This window comes from Agelaius tricolor, unplaced genomic scaffold (assembly GCF_023055355.1).
Source record: "Agelaius tricolor isolate 1412-34295 unplaced genomic scaffold, bAgeTri1.0.p SCAF_9, whole genome shotgun sequence".
NCBI classification, from domain to species: Eukaryota; Metazoa; Chordata; class Aves; order Passeriformes; family Icteridae; genus Agelaius; species Agelaius tricolor.
The window spans coordinates 30,639,178-30,660,730 of NW_027269269.1; the positions used below are offsets into that span (position 1 = coordinate 30,639,178).

Below are 21,553 nucleotides of genomic sequence, written 5' to 3' on the forward strand. Positions count from 1 at the left end.
GGATCACAGGAGAAAGATAAAAACAGCATCACAATTAAGACATGTTATCTTCAGCATCACTAACTAACTGATGCTATCTGCTCTGGAAACTATCCAGACTGCAAAATCATGATTAGAAGATACATATAAGTCCCTAGTAGAAGAAATAGACAGTAGTGCTCTATTTCTGGAGATATATCCTCCTCCTCTTGCACTTTACTTAGCCTGCCCTTAAGGCTCTAGCTTGACAAGCAGCAAGCATAGGCCAGCTCTGAAACCAAATTGAGCCGTGTCCCCTGTCCTGCTTTTCTACTACACACTCCGGGACCCCTTTTTAGGGGGCAACAGAACTGTTCAGTTCTTAAGTCTGATTCACAATACATTAGCTGATCTACCAAGTAGTGGTCAGTTCTATCCTTAGGTAGAAAAAGTTAAGCTAATAAAAACCATTAATTTTAGCTATGACCATTCCTCCAGTCCAGTTCATTATACAACAAAAACACTAGCGTGGCCCCAAGATGCAAGGACTGATTCTCTCGGTAATAGTGCTGCCATTTAAATATGTTGACTTACTATTACTTCTGTAAAATATGTTTTATTCCACTTCTTTGTCAGGGAGCTGTAATTCAAATAATGTCTGTATCTTCTACCTACGATGAAGATGGTGGTCAACATTACACATGCTGGAGGTGAAAAAAAATACTCTGGGAACTATTCCCTTCACTCTTCATGCCTACAAATACAGAGCACTTATTAGTACCCTTGTGATCTCTCCAATGAGGAAGCACCTGGCTTGAAGACACAACTTCTTATCCCACTTTGATGGATTCCAAAATACATTAACCAATTTCTACAAGCCAAGAGAAAACTAGGTTGCCAAAGTATGACACAGAAGCAGCAAATGCTTTGACACTAGCTGTCTGAAGCAGAAAAATCAGTTTTAAGAACCAAATGTAGAGCCACTGGTAGGAACCCTTAATTGATACAGGTCGGATTTTTTATAGCAGCCTCCTATCAATTATAACTGTGATGCTGAAAATAGGTACAAACTAAATAAAACAGCAAAAAGGTCCAATAGCTGTTGTGCTTGATGCTTCACATTATGCTGAGGTACTCAGTGCTACAGAGTTTCTTTACTGGCAGAATGCAAGTAAAAAGGCAGTAACTTTGGCAAATAAGGGTTGATACTTGGACCCACAATGGAAATGGAAATCTACAGCATAAGCACATTTACCACACATTTCTTGTTAAGACATCAGCATGTAGAATTATCTTTAGATTCAACACACTGAAACAAATGGGCTTGTGTTGTCTTTTTAACACCCTGATAAAATGTCATAAATAGCACATAAAATGTCTTTAGCTACTATTTTATCCCTCAGAGTAATGATGTAACACAGGGTTAATTTCTTGAGCACAAGTCTAAACCAAGTAGTAGACTTAGCAGCAATGAATTTAGAGATTGCAAAGAGGCAAAACCATGTGGTGCAGTATACCCAGCACATGAAAACAAATACAAAACATGCAAGGCCACACATGACTAGAAATTTTATTATTACCTCCTATACAATGCTCCTCCACCAATACTCAAGTGGAAGCCACAGACTGGGCTATAAAAGTGATTTGTTGCTTTCATTTAGGCCTTACACCTTTACCCACAAAGCTGTTCAACTGCAAGCAGTAAGTGTGAGCCAGTAATACAACACCCTTATGACTTCTACTTGCCCTGAAACTTGAAGAATCACAGAAGCATACAATCACAGAACCATTGGGGCTGGAAGGGACCTTGAAGATCATCTGGCTCCAACCCCTCTGCCACAGGCAGGGACACCTTCTAGTTGAAGGTGCTCCTAAGAGCTCCATTCCACGTGCTCTTGAACACCTCCAGGGATAGGTCAACATCTCAGGGCAACCTGTGCCAGTGCCTCACCACCCTCACAGTGAAAAATTTCTTCCTAATATCTAGTCCAAACCTACCCTTCTTTAGCTTAAGGCCATGCTCCTTTGTTCTATCACTACATTCCCTTTTAAAAAGTCTCTCTCCAGCCTTCTTGAAAGACCCCTTAAAGTATAAGGCTGCTGGTAAGAAGCAGAGCAAATTTCCACCAAGGAAAAATGGCAAGTTAGTCATCATCAAGAATATTACCAGAAATCAACCCCCAATTTCTAATTTACTGTACCTCTCTCATTTTTCACCACAATGCATCAAACTTTAAAACACATGCTTCTCCAGAATGGCTTTCAGCAAGGCTACTGGAGAACTTCACTGTAAGATCTAAGAAAGGGTTCCACGTCTTTCATTTTATAGAACAATCAATAAATTAAACTTCTCAGAACAGAAAACAGCTACTCAAATCACACACCCTTGTCTGGATCATGAGCACAAGCAGTTCTGGTTAGGCCCCAGATGATCCTGATCAAGGTCTTTGATTTGTTACTACTGTCCCCTGTCATCTGGGGAGCAGCTCAGACCTTGAGACAGTGCCCTGTAGCTGTGGTGGCATCATCCAGCATCAGGCTGGCCCAACACAGCTGCGTGTTTGAGTGGCTTCCCATGAGGAGTCCTCTGCGAAACCACTCAGAGCATCATGGCCAGAGCAAACAAAGTCGTCCCATTAATCTGTTAACAGGCACTAGTAAAAAAAAAGAACCACAGCAAAAGCAGAATATGACAATACAAAGTACTTGTCTAACCTACCACCAGTTACAGATTAGCAATTTTAGAACTTATATTTGGGGGAATACAGAGAATGATGCTCATCTGTTTGAAAAGCTGAAATTTAATTAATGAACCTGTGATATTTACATTCTCCATTCTGTAAAGAAAAATAATTTTAAAAATCCAATGCAACAATGTAAGAAGACACCTTTCCATAGAAATTGTCCACCTGTTGCATCTGAGATCATTACAAACACTTTTCTCTAAACCAACCTGGCTTCCTTTCTGAAGGATGCTTGGCAACTGTAAAAAGCATTTTTTCTTTTTTGCTCTTTATAATTTTATTTCCATGTTATAACGTCACATCACTCCCTCAAATACATCACACTGTTCTAGATCCACAGTTATTACTAAACCACTGTAAGGTCTCTTCTCTTGCATTACTCAATCCATCCAGAAGTTCTGAAATAACGTAAGTGGGTTTTTAAAGTTGTTTAGAGTAAACTTTACCTTTATCATCTGTCCTTTATGGCTGTATTTGTGTCATACCTATTCATACTTTTCAATGACAAAAACCAGATACTTACAAACTATGAACTTTTATTGACTACAGATCTTTGCTACAGCAGAATACATCATTTCCTGAGTATACTCCATTACAGTATTAGTAGGAGTAAAACCATCTAATTGGAGACGGTAACAACATAATTGCTCGTCTCTTGTTATTGACCCGGGCTAGGTTGTGACTTTTGGTTCCTCCTTCAACAACTGCCCGGACCCACGCGAGGTAGGAGCGGCACTCACCTCCTCTGCCGTCCCGCTCACAGAGCTGGCACAGCAGCGTTCGCGGCGCAGCGCTCTGCCATCCTGCCCACTGCCCTGGCGCTCGGCAACACAGCACGACCACCGCGACACACCGCTCCTCCAGCCCGGCGTTCGCCTGTCACAAACAGAGCCCGCAGCCACACTCAGACATTAACTCCAGCCCGATGAAAATAACTCTTTCGGGGGAGGAGTAACAGCGCTGTTCCGAGGGAAACGAAAAGCAGGAAGCTGATCTCACAGCGCGGGGAGCACGGACGGGGCGGAGCGGAGGCACGGAGCGAGGAAAAGTGGAGCAAAGACTCGCTGCTTATAGCTTGGCTTTGGCAGTATGAGCAACCAGCACCGCATTACTGAAATACCAGCGCCGGGGCTGACACGGACGCCAGCACCCCCTCGCCAGGAGCGCAGGCCCGCGGCAGCCCCGCGCAGCGCACTCGCCGCACAGGTACCGGCCCTGCGCAAGCGGCCCCCACACGCCGCCCGCCCTGCTGCCCCACAGCCCCCGCCCCGCAGAGGCCCTGGATGCTTCCCTGCTCGCCCCCGGTGCTTCCCTGCTCGCCCCGGCCCGGGTGAGGGCTGCCGTGGGCGCCGAGCCCGCTATCACGCGTGAGCCGGTTTGAAAGGGCACGTCCTGCGGGACGGACTCAACGCTCCTGCTCTGCAACTGCGGGAACTCCTCCGGCGTGCTAAAAGCAACAGATTATGGCATCTTCTGAAAGACTGAACTGCCGCGTCTAGCGCGTAAATAACTTCTTCTGATGAAGTTTAAAGAAAAAGGTAGGGATTCTTTAGGAAAACAGCTTCAAGAACTGAGAGGCTTTTCATTCTAAAACTCAAACTGACTCCAAGCAGGGCTTAACCTCGACAGCATCTCCCACCCTTTAAGAGCTTTCTCTACCTCCACGGGGCTCCCGTTCCCACGGGAAGGCAGCCCACGGAAGCTCGCTCCCTGCGGGAGCTGGCAACGCCGGGAAGGCTGGTGCTGCCGTCCTGGCCTGTGCCAGAGTCGGGCTGCTTCTTGCCTGACCCCCACGTTCCTCAGCAGTAAGGCTGGTTTGGGTCATTAGGACAGCGTTACAAAATCCCCGCAGAAAACAGTCATATATAGCATTCTAAATAAACGTGAGCTTGGAAAACAAAAGCAAAAAAAACACAAGGGAGGGTTAACTGACTACCGTGAGAGCCATCAGCAAATGTTTCAAAGTAATAATTAAAATTCGTAACAGGAAACAGCATGGCAGTGGATGTTTGTAACACTCGCACGGCTAGGATCTGACCTATACCTCTCAGCCAAAAGGAGACAATCCCCATGCATTTAGGGCTTTTCTAAATGAGGCGGTGGAGGTAAGCAGGGACACTGCATGGTTTTTACTTGTCTTGCCCTCTTTCAGGTCTTAATGTTTTGTCCCATTAGCTCTATATGGCAAGATGCAGGGTGTTTTGGACTGGTAGGTACAGAGCAGATACAGGGCCAAAATGAAACAGTAAATCAGTTTAAGTGAAATTCTTACACTTGCAAAAATCACATCTGATGGGATTATATTATAATACATAATACTATATATTATATACTACATTATACTGACAGGAAAACAGAAAACAGAGGCAAGGTGGCCAACCAATTTTATTTTTACCACTTCTTTCATGTATTTTCTCTCGTCTGCTCAGTATAGGAACCTGTAGCATGTCTAACTCCCATTTGGAAGATTCCATTCCAGATTATGAAACTCAACAACTTCTAAGAAAGTATTTAATGACTCCTTTTAAATTCACTGAGGCTTGTTCACTTTTTGACACTGTTTCAAAGTTATGTCCTATACTCAGTCTGTAGACAAATCCATACTGAGCTAGAAGCACAATCACACCTCTCTCCTGGCCTCTCTCCAAAGCCTGTGGCCTTCATTTCCAGGAGTGGACAGACAGGACCCGTGCCTTTGTCCCAAGGCTTCCCAGATCACAGCCTGCCTGTGGTGACTGCAGTTACACTGAATCCTCAGGCTGTAAGCTGAAGGTCACTGATGCAGACATACATCCCCATCTCCAGGCTCCTCCGATGGAGCAGTCAGCTCCGACCGAGCGGATGCAAAGCCTCATTGGAGCGGGATCTTCAGGTGCTGCAGCAACATCACAACAGCCACAAGGAGACTAAAGGCAGCCTCAATCTCAGCATGCAGGCTAGGCTAGCCAGCAGATAAGCAGCAACAAACCACATCCTATCCACCTTAATATCAATGCCATTTCTGCACTAGTGTCCCTGTAGTTTGGCAGCTTTAACCCTTTTCAATCATAAACTGAGACACTAGTTTTACTCCCATGAGTACTTAATGATTCTTTTTGGGGGAAACTATTAGCACTGGAGAGATATACAGCTGCTTCCTTACTAAGGAAACATACATCTTAAAGCCAGAACTGTATCAAAACTGCAAATGTGATTTACACACCCAGCAAAACAGATTTAATGAGCATTTAAGCCAAGAAACCACAAAACCTGCATGGAATATTGTGCTGCGGTGGTATTTGGACCAACAGGAGACAAGGTGAAAATACAGGTAAGAGCTCTTATTAGTAAAGAAGAGAAACAGTAAAGATACTCCCAAAGTATCTGTGTTTTCTGATACAATTATTGTTACATAAATACCTGGGTTTCTCTTCAAATCAAAACCAACAATTGTACCGCATTACTCACAGCACTGGGAGTCCAGAACACTTGAGATAAATGAGCTCACAAGCCCGCCACCAATCTCAGAGTTATTCTGTGTATTTCAGAGAAGCTGTTTCCTACCTGCTGTATAGAAGAGATGCTACAGCAATGAGCGCTGTTTTCCCTCTGCTTCTCAATTTGATACTTAGTTTTGAAAGGGCACTTCTTAGTCCTCACCAACACTGGTCAGGTAAGCATTGCTACAGTGTACACTACAGCCTCCTTCCTCCCCTCTACTTTTTCACTTCAGGTACACAGGTACACCTGAAAGTAATTGACTAGATACAGACGAGCAGTCTCTGGCACTCCTGACATGATAAACGCGGACAATTTATTTCAGCAACCTCAAAAACAACAGAAGCATCTTTTTTTTTCCCCTAAAAGAAGTACTTCTAGTAGCAAATAAATATAATTGACCATTGTTATGAGGTTAACTAACAGATCACTTAAGGCATATCTTTAAAAACTAGGTACATATTCAGTCTTTACTTGGTAACAAAATAAAACTTTCTCACATCTTTTTAAGTAACCTGCTATTTATTTTGCACATGACTTTAAACTATTCTGAAAGACCCTCCTCTACCAGCCCACTTCAGTCTTTTATTTTTAAAGGCACTTCATCCTTAAGATGACAGGTTATACAAAGAAAAAGCTGGAAAAACAGGCTAAAGTATTGCATTGTTTTCAGTACAAAAAGCTCCATTTCTTTAACCCTGCCTTTCTATGCAAGAAACTTCCTTGAGAAACAAGAGTAGCATCTGCTTGTACTTCGAGTAATTACTCTCTGCTCATTTGTCTCTTCTAAGTCTCCTTGACTGAGGTCAAGAAAAGAACAAGTACATTTTAAAATCAAAGTTTACCATTTCAGTATGATTTCACAGCCAGGACTCTTAAAAGTCATGTTACGCCACCATTGTTTCCAAAGCAAAACAGTTTGTGCTTAACAGTACCAAACAGTTAGACTTCTGTCATTATCTTTGCTGACTAGTGTTATTACCCTGTCCAGAGGTCTCCCACTGCAGCACAGATACAGCAGTACATGAGAAGGTTTTAACACTGCACTCATTACTTCCTACAGGTCTGCCAAAGAAACTAAGAAGATGAGTCTGTTGGTAGGCTTACATTCGTTGTTTCAGGCATCCATATATCTACAGGACAATGTTTTAATGTCTTTAAAGTAATTTTGGAAAAGATGAAAACCCACTAAATTGTGTCAGCTTTTTTCTTGCAGGGAGATCCAAATTTTTTTAAAGCTTGAAAATGGTCAAATGGAACCATCCTTTAGCTACTAGATAAAAATCTACCTCACAAGAAGGCATAAGAAAGGAAGAAGCAAGCACTAAATGTGTGGGTATGAACACGCTTAGAAGTCCAAGCACCTTCAGTTAACTGTTTTAAAACTAACTTGATGCTTTGTATTGCTTAAATTACAGCTGTCAAAATAAATTTCTATGTGACGATTTCTCACCTCTCATTCCCTACATTAATGACAGGTGGAGATTAGGCACCAAACTGTGTCCAGATTTATTTAAAACAAGACGAGCCAGGGGTAGTTTGATCACACATTTATTCCATCAGTTTATCTATCTTGTCCTGAACTGACATGACATCTTCTCCTGGCTTGTTGCTTGGGTACCTATTGAGCATTAAAATCACTTACTAGTGACCAGGATGGAGAAGATTTGGTCAAAGAAGATAGAAAAAGTAACACTGATTAATCTTGCCTGGGTGAAGGCTTTCCCCTGCTATATAGCAAGGAAATACTGCAGCTCACACCTGTGTTGTGAGCAGCAAACAACGCAATTAATGAAACAAATATATATCTTGAGAGTATAATTAATACACTCCAACTTAACCTGGAAGTGACTATCAGTGAAGACATCCAAACAATTCTCCAATCAAATCTGCAATTTCAGTCTACTATTGTAAGCCCACCTCCAGTAAAATTCAGATCTGAACTGTGCTCACATATACATAGAGAATATTGCAGCAATACTAATAAAGTAGCATCTCCACTGAAGCTCCACATTTTATTCCAATTCCATGAAGAAATACAATTTTAATTACTAAATTTAAACAAAGTCACTATTCACCTCAAAACAGATGCAATCTCCCAATCCAATGTTTATATAATACTGAAATACCACACAATTAACATAACACTAAACAGATACATTAATTGATAAAACATTCCAGAAAACTGACAATTTGTGTATTCAGAAATAGCAGAATCACCATTTTTATGATTCCTGGATCTCAGCACTTCTAAGAAGTTGTATCCAATATTTTCACATATGCACATGGACATGGTGGTGCTTTCTGACCTATGCAGTACATTAACAGCACATTTCCATAATAGAAAGCCACTGCCCTGTTACCTACTGCACATACCCACATATCTCAAACGTCAGAAAAACTTCAGGTACAAACATCATATCTAAATAATGCACAAAATACCCAAGCCAAAAATCCTGCCAACAAGCAGCATGCTGTCTCTTCTTATCCCTCCCCCACACTGTTATCCTGAGAAGTTAAATCCCAGGTCTTCTCTGCTATAGGTGGAAGGTACTCAGATACTACATACAGTGTGGCAGAATAAAATCCTATTACTGTTGCCCCCTTTTTAGAATTATGAGAACAAGTTACTGACAAATTTACAGATGCAGAAGTTTACTTCTCACAATGTAAATTCACATATTACTTGCAGCAAAAAACCACCAACACATTACCAGTACCAAAATTTCTTAAAATTAGGAGGGTTTTGTCTAGTTTTGACTTTAAGAATAATGACAGCTGTTCTCCATGAGGTTAAAATGCAATCCCAAGTTTCAAAAAGAAACTTCCATTAGTATAATCTTCTCTATTTTCTAGTTTTATCAGAAACAATTTATTAGGACATACACTTCTGATTTCCAAAACAACCCAGTTTTCTTCTTAGATGTACTGCTGCAATATTTTCTAAACATATGCTTAAAAGAAGTATGCAAAGACTCAAAGAGCAGTTGAAAAGAAAACTATTTCACTCTGCTAATTTACATCAAGTTTTATAGTTCCTATCCTCCCTCCTAAATGGAAAACTAATTGTGGTAAAACATCAAGCCCAATTAGAAACAGCCACTACACACAACTATTTATTTGAAATTTCCTTTAGAGTATGTATAATTGCTTTTACAGAATCCTCCAGTATTTGGGCCAAATCTTGTCATCTTTTCTGCAGAGGAAAAAAAGCCCCACACTCCCTCCACTTTCACATATCATTCATTAAGTACTTCACTGAATTCAAATCCTAATATATATAAAAATCAATCTTTCCAATTTAACGTATTTTAATGAAATGCTGAAAATCCCTTACAAAAGCTTGAGTTCTGCTTTCAGGATATATTTGCAATTTTCTTCAGCTTTCAGTATTATCTTGCACATTAGAAAGGCCAAGTTGGGCATCCATTTGTATATTAAGACAGTGATCAAGTGCCATGTGAAACCTGAACACCAGAACTACAGCTCAGATTTTTGGAGCTTGATCCCACTGGTGTCACTTCTGTCAGAATTCTGAAGTTTAGCTTTGTTTGGGGATGTAATCTGTGACCTTTAGATTTCCTTTTACATTTAAGGCCCAACAACCCGACAGACCTCTGTAGGCACTGGAAAAAGTTGGAGAACAAAGTGGGCAAGATTCAGAAAACAGGGAAGTGACTTAAAGAAATATATTTTGTCTGCATCTGTGGACAGCTGGCAGCTGCACCAGCCACAGCAGGAGATGAGATCAGTCTCTGTGGCAGCACTGAGTGAGAGGGAGCAAGCATGGAGGAGAGGTCAGGTCCCTGCAGGTGGGTTGCCATCCCATTCCTGGCATATTCAGGTTATATTTTCCTCCATAAACATGCTTGCTGGAAAAGTGAGCAGGGCAGCAAAAGCAGCAGGGAAATAATTTTCATTCAGTTTTACTTAAGAGCAAACCCTGCCTGACCTTTAGCTGTCCTTATGCTGCTTTAACCTACGGCTGCTCTCCCATCTCCACAGCCTCCCCTGCCACCCCTGCCCTCTGGCAGAAAGAGCCCACCCTGCCCCAGGGTGCCTGCAGGGGTACATCAGCACACAAGATGGTTTTGGAAACAGCTGGCCTGGCACAGCCATCCCTGGGAAGCAGAGCTGCAGGAGGATGGCTGGCCCCAGCCAAGGCCACACAGCTGTGAGCAAGGACAGGGGACTCCTCTCTGGAAACATGAGGAAGAGGGGGTTATGCCAGCATGAATGCACCATATAAATGCACCATATGAATGCACCATATGAATGCAGTAGCCAACATGAAAATCCAGCAAAAAAAGAAAAATTTTCAACTATCCCTAGGAATTTCTGCTGCTTATTGTTTCTTATACCAGAGCAAAATATCTGCTGTAACATCCCTTGTGATGATGTCTGCTCTTGTCTAACAACCTGACACTGAAGCCAGATGTGAATCCGTGACTATTAAATGGTCTCCTCTAAAAGCTTCTCTATGTTTTGTCCGCATACCATCTAAAACTAAATGAGAAATTCTTCTCATTCAATTAAAAGAAAGGTGTTATTTTATCCTCTGGTCCGTGGTTTTCTCCACAGTGTTTGTGTGGGACTCAGGGTTAAAAGAAGTTTTTACTACACAACACTTCAAGACAATACAAAAATACAGATTACCAAAAGTAAAAATTTGTATTTTACTTCAAAAATGCAACTCCTCCCCTAAAAAAATTCCCCAAACCAATTTATTTTTCTACATTCTAGCTTCACTTACCAGAAGTTAATGAAGTATGCAAAGTGATATTGCACATAGAAATACAGCAGATCTCTTCATAAAGAAAAATCATACAGGATGCTTGCACTGAAGTCTAAAATACATGTGTGGAACACCACAGAAGAGGGTGGGTCTCTTCCTGCCACTCCAGCATGGATGCAAGGAACACAGATTCCAATCTACATGTTAGATAGCTGCCCGTATAAATACAATACAGTAACAGCATTAACATATACAAGCACTTGGTTTTTGGTTTTTTTTTTTGTTTTTAACTTTGACAGGAAGAAAAGGTTTAAGATAGGCTACTCCTTAGCAAAGGAGCTTTACAGACCCCAACGCAACATATGTCCTTGTTCTATGTGCAGAAAAGCCACTATACTTTTCAAGGTACAACATTGGCTTGACAGTCATACACACTGTCCTATTCCTGCACTTGTCCAGCACTCCTTAAGTTAAACACAGGTTCACAGTAAGAGCTTTTTGTACAAAAAACATCATGTTGTCAAGTGCAGTTGCTGCAGAGACCCACTGATACTTTTCCACCACTGCACTTTGAACTGCAACAGAGCAGTACAATGGCCCATAGGAGACCAAAAACTCCAAGATGCTGTTATTAAACTCTAGAGAAGTCATCAGCTGCATCCCTGCATCTCTCAACTAGCTGATCACCATTGCTGCTCTTTGGGACCCTGGTATAGCCCAGGAAAAGTCAGGAGAACAAAAGCAACTGTTAGCTTTGGTGCTGAAAACACCTGAGCAAGGGTAAGTGTGCTCCTCTAGAAGCACGAGACTGTAGTAACAAGTGATTTGGTGTAGTTCAACATCTTCTCCAACATTTACATTTATATTAAAGTGATTCCAGTATTACAATTTCATCTTTTGCTTGGGTGAACATGTGGCCTGTGAATTTAACAGCATCACTTGTAAACCAATGCACAAAGATTAACTCCTTATCAAGAGATACCTATGCAAATTTCCAGCACACTAATTGTTCTATCATTTTTTAATGTTACTTTTTCTACCAGAGAGTGGAGGGAGGGTTGGGGAGAATGTTAAACACAGCCTTGATACTAAATGGGTTGGTAAACACTAGGTACTTTAGAGAAACAGAGGTAACTCGGTCTCAGCGCTGAGACCTTAGCGCTTACTTCTGTATTTCCCATACATTACCAAGGACTCCAGTTTTCAATAACAGCTTCTTTACAGAAGGGCAGAAAAATGGGGCAAAAATTCTACCCCAAGCACCAAAGGCAGTAAGCTCATCCTCCCCTGCTTCTCTCACTCCTATAAAACCCAAGAACAAGCCCTCTAATAAGCAGATCTTACCCCCAACTAGTTTTCACTTTCAACAACAACATAACTTATTATCCAAATAAATACCCAGTTAATTGAATAATCATTTCCCAAGAGAAAGTACTGTTTTCAACATCCAGTGCTCTAAAAGAAATCCACAAACAGGATTTGCAACCTCCTAGCACTGGGATAGTTGTTACCAAAGCCTAACCAGATCTTGCCTCTTGAAGCAATGTCCAGGACATGTCCTTGTCTCATCAGCACCAATTGTCAGTGACTGGCCCCAGAGACTCAGTAGTTTGGTAGCTCCTAGAAACAGCAACCTGATTTAAACCAACAAATCAAGTACCAGGAACTCCAAGCGCAGCAGCACAGCCCCACTCCGCATGATCTAACCTCCCCTTACTCAATGCAAGTTCAACTAGCACGTAACAGAGCTCCATGCTATCACTGCCAAACCACTGCCAAACCCCTACTGATACTTGTTCTGCCTTATTGAAAGAACCCTTGGGTGACCACAAAACCACGTAGAGACATACTCTTAAGATTTGACATGACGCTGGGTTTTATCAACATGTATTTTTAAATGCTACATTTGAGCAAGGTGTTCCCAAAAATTTCATAATGAAGACTCTCTCCACTTTTTCTTCATAAGACCCTGCATGCTGCACAGCCAACTCTCTAGACCTCAAATCAGACTTGGGAGGGATGCATAGAACTCTTGGCTTAGTTACTAAACAGGCAGTATATATTTGCCCATTTGTCTGGCTAGACTCTTTCTTGAGCTGGACATTTACCAGAGGCAAGTGATACCCTGCATTCCCAAGCTGGTCACAGAGAATAGAGGGCACTCAGCACTTCAGCAGGGAATCTGGCAGATGGGGCAACTCCAATTGTCCCTGAATTAACCAAACTCAGCAAACAGTTGAGGCATTTAAGACAGGATTTGGTAGATAGGGAGGGAAGACCCTGGGTTCCCTGGAAGAAGATATACCTATGTTGGAGGGACACATGCCCTGTGCAGTCCTCTTCATCTCCCACCTGTTTCCTCTAGTATTACTGCAATTAATTTGGAGTTATACAGCAATTGCCATCAATTGCCAAATTATTCAATAACCTAAGCCTCCCAGTTCAGTATGACAATTTTAAGTACACCACAAAGCAGGTATCTCTCATTACCATTTATTTGCCACTGCTAAGAAACGCCATCCCCCAGAACCACTGTTCTCTGGAAAGCTACTCCTCTGCCCAAAAAGACATATGCCACTATACACTCCAGAGCCTTTTTCTGTATTGACTGTGTGGTTAAACTAAAATTAGTTCCTTGCACTACTCTTTCTAACCCTGGGTTAGAAAATCATTATCATGATCGCTGACTTTTTGTGCATAAAGAAATGTAAGAATCCAACTTTACCCTGCCACCCAGTCTGAAGAGGCAGCAGTAGCAAACTCTGCAAGGCACATTAACATCCACGTTTGCAGCGTACTGGAACTACACCTAACACCATTGAACACAGACACCACAGTAATACATGATCTTCCATCTTAAAGTCTCAAACTGATTTTTTCATCATATTTACATACAGGTATGTAGGGTTTTTTTCAAGTATTTCACATCAGTATAAGTGACCCACTGCTTCTGAGTTGCAATGGAAGTGAGGCATCTACCTCACTTGTGTGACTGAAAATTTCAAACAGAAGAAATGACAGATATAGCCAGGCTTGTTTCAATAAGCAGCAATTACTTAATAATCCGCAGCTGAGAGTCCTGATCCTACTGGTACATTACGCTGTGAATCATGCACCTTTTCAACTGCATTGAACAACTCTCACTAGTACATCCATCAAATGCTGAATCCTTGGTAATTATTTACTTTCTAATCATTATTTGAAGATTTTTATGTAAAAACTAGGCCTTCTTTCAAATTAGAGGCAAATGAAAGGTGTAACAATTGAAAATCACAGAATTTTCACTTGAAACTATAAGTATCATCTGACTGCAGCCACTAAAATTACTCAGGTTAGCTCTAAACCCAAAGGTTTTTCTAAATTTCAAGCATTCCTGCAAATAGGGTTATAAAAATAAATGTTCCTGAAGCTCACATATTTTGGCAGGACAATAGTTTATGCTATGTCTTTGTGGCAGCTGCTGAGAATGCTCATCTCTATCTCATCCCATCACCCCTGTCACTAGTGAGGTGTAGGTATTTTACGGGACAACACACTAGTGCAATAGGTCTGTAAGTCAAAAACATTTAAAATCAATTGTGTAGCAAGTTCCTTTCATCAATACTATTTTATATCAGGCATGGAAGGATTTTCACTTCATTGACCTTATACGGCTACTACAGACATCCCCATAACACAGGTTTAGAAACTTTCTCTACAGCATAATGACAAGCAATTGACACGGAGTGGCATGGAATTTTAAATTTCTTATGAGAGTTGAATTATCTGTAGTAGTATCTGTCTGCTGATTAAGAAAGCTACCTAATTTTAGGTAGCTGTTTCACCTAGTCCTACTGAACTGCACTGTTTCTATTGAATCTGTTGATTTGCATTGTTTCTGTTGAATGTTTCGTCTTAGTCCTACTGAATTGCACTGTCTGTCCACATAAGCAGCACTGTTCACATTCCCAAAAATAACCTGGTTAATGTACATATTTGTCCTCTCACTCAAAAAAACCTCAAAAATGGACATCAGCTGATTTAAAATAAAATCTCTAAACACAAATCACAAGATTCACAAGTCTCAAACCAACACTTTGTGGTCCACTCAATCAGAGATAACCACTTCATCTTACTACTGTTTCTTTCAGTGTTACTTCTGCCAACTAAAACCCTCCAGTCCATGGATTTCTAAGGCAGTCCAAAGAGGTTTTTTAAAAACAAGACTTGGAACTCAAAGTGCAAGGTTAAGCAAGCATGGGGATATAACCACAGGTCTTAAATCATGCTTTTGAGGAGACATACTTGACTAACCCCCTTGCTCTTTTTGCTGATCACAGAATGTTTCAGGAAAGTGCTGGCCCATCAACAGGTATATGGAAATAAAAGCGAGAAAAGCAGAATAAGAATTCCAGCAGCCTAAATAAAGATTGGGGCACTGGGAAAAGAAAAACAAAATTTCAGCCTTATGTCCTATATACTAGCCAATACTGTCTCACTAGTTACGATAAGCTATTATTGCCAATAATCCCCTAACTCTAACACTTTTAGTGATATTTTGATTCTTCAGTTTCCAAAGTAAAATATCTCTGCAGCCTCACTGAAGCAGCAGAGAATTCTTTTGCTTCTGCAGTTCCTCAGCCCTTTGTCCCACCTCATGATCAGCATTCCTACAGTGTCAATGTGAATGTGTAAGTTGGAGATGCTCACTGTCAATTTATTAAACTGGGAATGTCAATTATCACCAAGTTCCTGAATGGATTCACCCATTCTCCATTTACAGTGACAATGCACGTTATAAGCAAATTACCACCACTTACTGAAAAGAAAGTTCCTGTTCTGTTGACCAAGTAAGAATGCTTGAATTTTCTGTCTGGAAGTAAGATTCTTGAGGACAGAATCTTATTCATTTGCCAAAAATATTCACAAGTCTAAGAAGCACAAAGGTGGAGTTTTGAAATGTTGGCCTAACCGGCTTATGATCTGAATGCATGCCACTAGCAAAATGAGTTTATTATCTTTCTTTTCCTTTAGATCACATAATGGTCTATTATAGAACAGTTAGCTCCTGCCACCTTGTGGGACTTCATGGGTTTCCCTGAAAGTTTGGATCATCAGTAAACTAGTGAGTTAAAACAAATAAATGTTTGGGAGTTACTTTTCTTGCGATTCACCCTGGTGAATGTTGAAATAAGAGAGAAATATTTATGTAGAGGTTATGCCATTTTGAATATTTCCGGTTCATTATCCCTAGCATTGTTTATATAGTTGAACTGCTGGATTTAGTAATCTTATAGAGGGTGTTTTAAATATTTAAATATCTGTCAAGAGTCCTAAGTTTTGGAAGCTGATGTGTACAAGTTTAAAATAACATTATGATCAAATACTTGTCACCACTAGCAAATTTCACATATTCAAAATAGATTCCACACAGAAATAATACAAATTTAGACCAAAAATCCTTGCATTCAGGTGCAATTTTGAAACCAAACAACAACCTCAGTCTTATGAAGAATTACATTTATGCTTAACTTTTTATAAGGTGATAACATGTCTAGTTCTCCCGAAAGACCCTATTCCATGTATTGACTTTTTAATTGCAATTTGGCTTCCTGTTTTACGTTTTTCCTCTCCTCGTCCAGCCACCTCTATCATACATGGCCAACTTAATGAATGAGTCAAGTTCTCCAAAGAAGAATAAGACAGTTGGAATAGAAAGACTTTTCCACCACAGTAACAAGAAGGTGAAGATGCATGGATCCTCATCCTCGCATCTCACATGTTGCCTTCTGCCCCTCTGACAGGCAATTTCTCACACCTACTTTGTGGAGATGCAAAAGACAACAGCAGCTGCAGTCACTGGGAAGGGATGAGTTTCTCTTTTTATTTAAGCCAAACCTCTGCTATCCCAAATAGCAAAACTGAAAGAGCACAGAGGATTGCAGATGATGTGACTCCATGAACCTAATCAACAACCTCAAAAAACCTGTTCCTGTCTGTTCTTGGAGTCAAGTGATTTGTTACAGATGAAGAAGAATGTAAGACCACTTGGGGAGCACTTCTTCCCCCCTACCATCCCACAACTGCTTTAGTGAACTTGGGAGATCTATCATGCTGCGTACTTGAGGCTAACTGTAGCAAACTTAGCTCCTTGGAACTTCCTTCTGCTAGAGAAAAACTGTCAACAGACTTGAAACAGGAACAGTTCTTCCTCATGTCAAAAGCAAATCATGTCTACTAAAGGCCTTTAGTAGTTCATAAATGGACTCAAGAACAGTAATTACAGATCCACAGCAAAAGCAAATGCAGCAAGAGTATCTTTTTTAATCCATAAACAGAATGAATTTTTGCTCAAGACTGAAACAATAACAAAATGTCAGGCTATAAATCAACTGGCACAGCATACCTGAAGAATATAAATTGTATGTTCTAAATAAAAAGTTTCAGAATCTCGCTAGCTTCCCTGGTAACTTCAGAAGTGAGGTTGTCTCTGACAGCCATCATATCCCCTCACACACAACCCCTTATCTCTTATATATTTTTAAGGTCCTAGTAACAACATAATTAACTTACAAGGCAAAGCTCATAGGTGTTCACAACAATCTCTGACCACACCTCTGCTCCAACACTGAGAATCTTTCCCAGACTGAGGTATGTCAGTGTCCTGACTGTCTGGAAGGCACCAAAATGCTCCTCTCACAGCTGTCCTTACCCATCCCAATCTCCACTACAGGAAATTCAGACAGACAAACTGGTAAGGAGATCTAGAAGAGTCATCAATCTGGATGACAAGGGAATTAGAACCACAGAGCACATTCTACCTAACCCCAACACAGCCAGCACCTTGCAAGGACAGGACAGGCATCACTATTCTCTACCTCACTGTGAACGTTAGGAATATAGACACCTCCTTACCCAGAGCTTATTTGCTTCAGATTTTTCCCTGCTCTGGAGCGCCCTGATGTTATGCCAGTCTCACTGTAACCGCAGACATATATCTAAGAGCCACCTTCAGTCCCTGGCTACAGAGAAAAAGAAAAAGCATGCTCTAGCAACATAGTGGATCAGATCCAACTGATCCAGACTCACTGCAGGTCTCAATAACACCATAGTGCAAAAGAAGTAAATACTAGGACCTTGTAAGAAACTTCATTTTGATGCAAGTGAATCATATTCTGACACATCCTTGTATTTTCATTTTATTTCTCATGAGTCCTATATTCTGCAGTGCTACTAGTCCAGCAGGAAGATCCCTGAGCTAACTTTCTGCATGTCTGCAAGCCCATGGCAGTCTAACTGGAGTACCAGAGAGTCGAGCTAGTACCTTATTCTTCAGGACGCTTTGAAACCAGTGGAAGCATAAACACACTTCTCATACTCTGACTAGACATGCTCCCCTTGCTAAGTGTAAGTCAGTTGGACCTGACAATACAGGACTCCCAAGTAGCAGCAGACTGAAAAGTACCTGATGACTTTTCAGAACTTCCTGAAAGTATTGCACAGTATTCTGAACACCAGCAGCAAAAACTGACTGGCATCAACTTCACTTAAAGTTGTGAGTTCTCCAAGGAGACAGAAACATCTGCTCCAGGTCAAGGAAGAGTCACGACACGGCTTGAGCCTGGTTCCCATCTGAAGCACTATTGCCTAGCTGTCAGGATAAGATTTGTTTTACATTTTCTCAGAATATTTATTTTTCTACAAAAACATTATTTGGCTTTTGCAAACTTTTATTGAGGGAACTTTCCAAGAAGCTACATAAATTAATTACGTTATTCATGTACTTACTGGAGAAAGAAGTATTTAAAAACAAACAAAAACCCACAAAACAAACCAAACACTACTGGGCCACTTGCTCCTTCTGTTTTTTATTTTACGTATATTCCTATTGATCTACTTTCCCTGTCAACTGTTTAGCTTTACATTTCAAGGACAAAAGAGGAAAGTTCTGAATCTAATTATCTTATTTCTTGAGAAACACCTCTAAAAATCACCCAGGTTACAGACTTTACCAACTTCTGCACATAGCCTGCTTTATGAGATTTCCAAGAGGAACCTCACTGCTACATAAACTGGAATACACAATGAGATCCATCTACACCATTGCTTAATTGATACCAAGCCACAAGAGCTTACCCAGAACTGTGCACGTGCCCAAGGATCTGTGCCAAAAGGTCTCAGAGCAGGATCAGGCCCCTGTAAGATTAGCTGCATGTGCAGCTTCAATCCTGCAACTGCAATAGCTCAAGGAGACTGCTATGACAGAGTCATTGCAGGATTGGGCTCTAAAATAATCAAGTATATAAAGATCTTTGTGCTCTCCACAACTGAAGCACAATTCTTAAAAATGAATGGACAAAAAACTTTTGTATTTGTGAAATAAAAATCAATTCTTTAGACAACAAGCAGGACCAGCATTCTTCAGGACAAGCTCCTTAAAATCTATAGGCTGTTTTCCCATATTTTGTTTTGTTGGCTTTTTTTTTTTTGAATTTGTTTTTCAGTTGTTTTGGGTTTTTTTTCTTGCAGACAGAATTACTAGAATAATGCTGCAAGGCCCCTGTCCTAAACATAAACCCAAGAGATGAAAAGACTCAGTCCAAAAGATGCAAATTTGATAATATTTAAAAAAAAAGGTGAGTAGTTAAAAAACCTGATAGCACTAGCTAGAACTGTAGAACAAGGATGGGAGATAACTTCCTTGGGATCTACAGATTCACAGTATAGCATACAGATAGTTAAATTTGAAATCAGAAGGTGAACAAGATATTAAGAGTTTTCTGTAAATCAGATTCTGGTATGCTCAAGACTGTCTACCAACTGAGAAAACAGACCCTAGGTGCACACAAGTCCACAGTTCTGAACTGTACTAGCCTAAGAAATGAAAGCACAAGATCCATGGATTCTCAGTTCTAAATTGTTTTGAAAGACAGTCATTAGATGTGCTTGTTACTGACCCAATACTAAACTATAAGTTCAAACTTGGCACCTGAATTACAAAGTACGCTGCAAAACCCCACAATGCTGATTTCATTCCAGGCCACTTGTGCCAATCCTTACAGCAACAAGCTCTGGCTGAAGAGCTGAACTGAACACACCAAAATATGTAAGTAGAGACAAAGCCTGACTTTACGAAGTCCTTCTGAGCAATAGGATACTTTAGCTCATTCTAAGAACAAGCACAAATATGTTTCTATCACCTTCACACATCTTGTACAGCAAACAAAACATGCCTATGCATCCTTGCAAAAGTCATTTGCATTAGAAAGCATTAGGAAGAACAGAAGGCAATATTCACACAGCACTACATTAAGAAGAGACCTTGGCTTGGAAGAGCAGAAGGCCAGGCCCAAAAGCTCTGACCTGCAAGGATTTTCCTATCGGGCAGCACAAGCTCTTAGATGTGGAGAAGAATCCTTAATCGAATTTGGATGCAAACAGATTGCTCTAGTCTAAGTTCACAAGTACTCAACCAGGAAGCTAGAAATCAACACGTAACACTTCATCACCATTTTTTCACCAACCAATAGAGGAAAGTAATATGCACAGGGCAGATATTTTAGTAATAAAGAGGTAGTCGGTGCAGTAAGTTTAACGGTCATGTAAAAACTTGCAGGAAGTTTAGGAATTCCATACTTCATTCTACCACCAGTCATCTTGGTCTTACCTGAATATCCCTGAGTCTACTCTGCAGACTGCAAAATGGGGGTGGGTAGCACTGGTTCTGAAATGTTTGTAAAATGCAGTTAGTTGATGCCTACAAAAGCACACAATAGAAGAATAAAATGTTATTACACCCTAAAACATGCTGTTTAATGGAATACGTAATATATAAATGACAACACTACCTGTGTTCTAAAGTACACACTCTTAAAAAGTTTGTTATATACCTGCTTAGAAAGTGAATTGTTTTGATTCTCCGGTAGGGTGGACCTGAAGTCTATCTCTCCAGAGGAAGAAGCAGAGAAAGATCTTTTTCTAGATCTTCACAATCAACAAGCCTCAGTGTAAAATTTTCCCCAAGTATTATCACACAACTACAATTAATGCAACTGCCATTTTATCCTGACAGAGCTAACAAAAAAAAAACCAACTGACAAATGTGGACAACTCTTCTAGACTTTCTGCCCTGCTACTCACTAACTAGTTTTTCTTTCAGGAACTGGACAACACTTGACACGGGCAGAAGCTATCACCACCCCACATTTGCAAATGGTGAAACTGCTTTATTTGGTCTCCATAGCTGAAAAGGCTATAGTAGCATACTCCACCTTTATTCTAAGGCTACTGTATACTTTCAATCACATTTGTAAAACTGGAAAATTCATGCCAATCACCAGATTTACCAGACACTGGTAGAGTACACATGATCCTTTAAGATCTCAATGAGATCCACAAATTCTGACTTTTAAGAGAATCTTTATTTCCACTGAAGTCTGTAACAAAGTTCTCACTGAACTCAGCATGACAGTGCTTACACCTAATGGGGTGCAGCTCCTGGGCAACAGCACAGCTCTTTTTTGGATGGGAGATAGGTGAAATCAAACATATGGTAAGCTGCCCCCATCACTTTTGGTGTGTGGGAGAAGTACTTGGGGAAGCAACAGAATCTGTTTTGCAGACAGTGCACAACATGTATGATACTTTGCAAAGGACATTC

At 40.7% G+C, this 21,553-nt stretch overlaps 1 protein-coding gene across 9 annotated transcripts in view; it reads right to left on the reverse strand.

Annotated features, from left to right (window-relative positions):
• The window catches only part of BBX (BBX high mobility group box domain containing), a 150,091-nt gene that overhangs the window by 112,933 nt on the left and 15,605 nt on the right, over nucleotides 1–21,553 (reverse strand). The window contains exon 1 of one of the 9 annotated variants that reach the window (XM_071433493.1): nucleotides 3,443–3,595. The exons of the other annotated variants lie outside the window; for them this stretch is intronic. The gene's annotated coding sequence lies outside the window, so the exon portion shown is untranslated. Of the gene's footprint in view, nucleotides 1–3,442; nucleotides 3,596–21,553 lie in introns of those variants that run through there. 9 annotated transcript variants of the gene reach the window in all.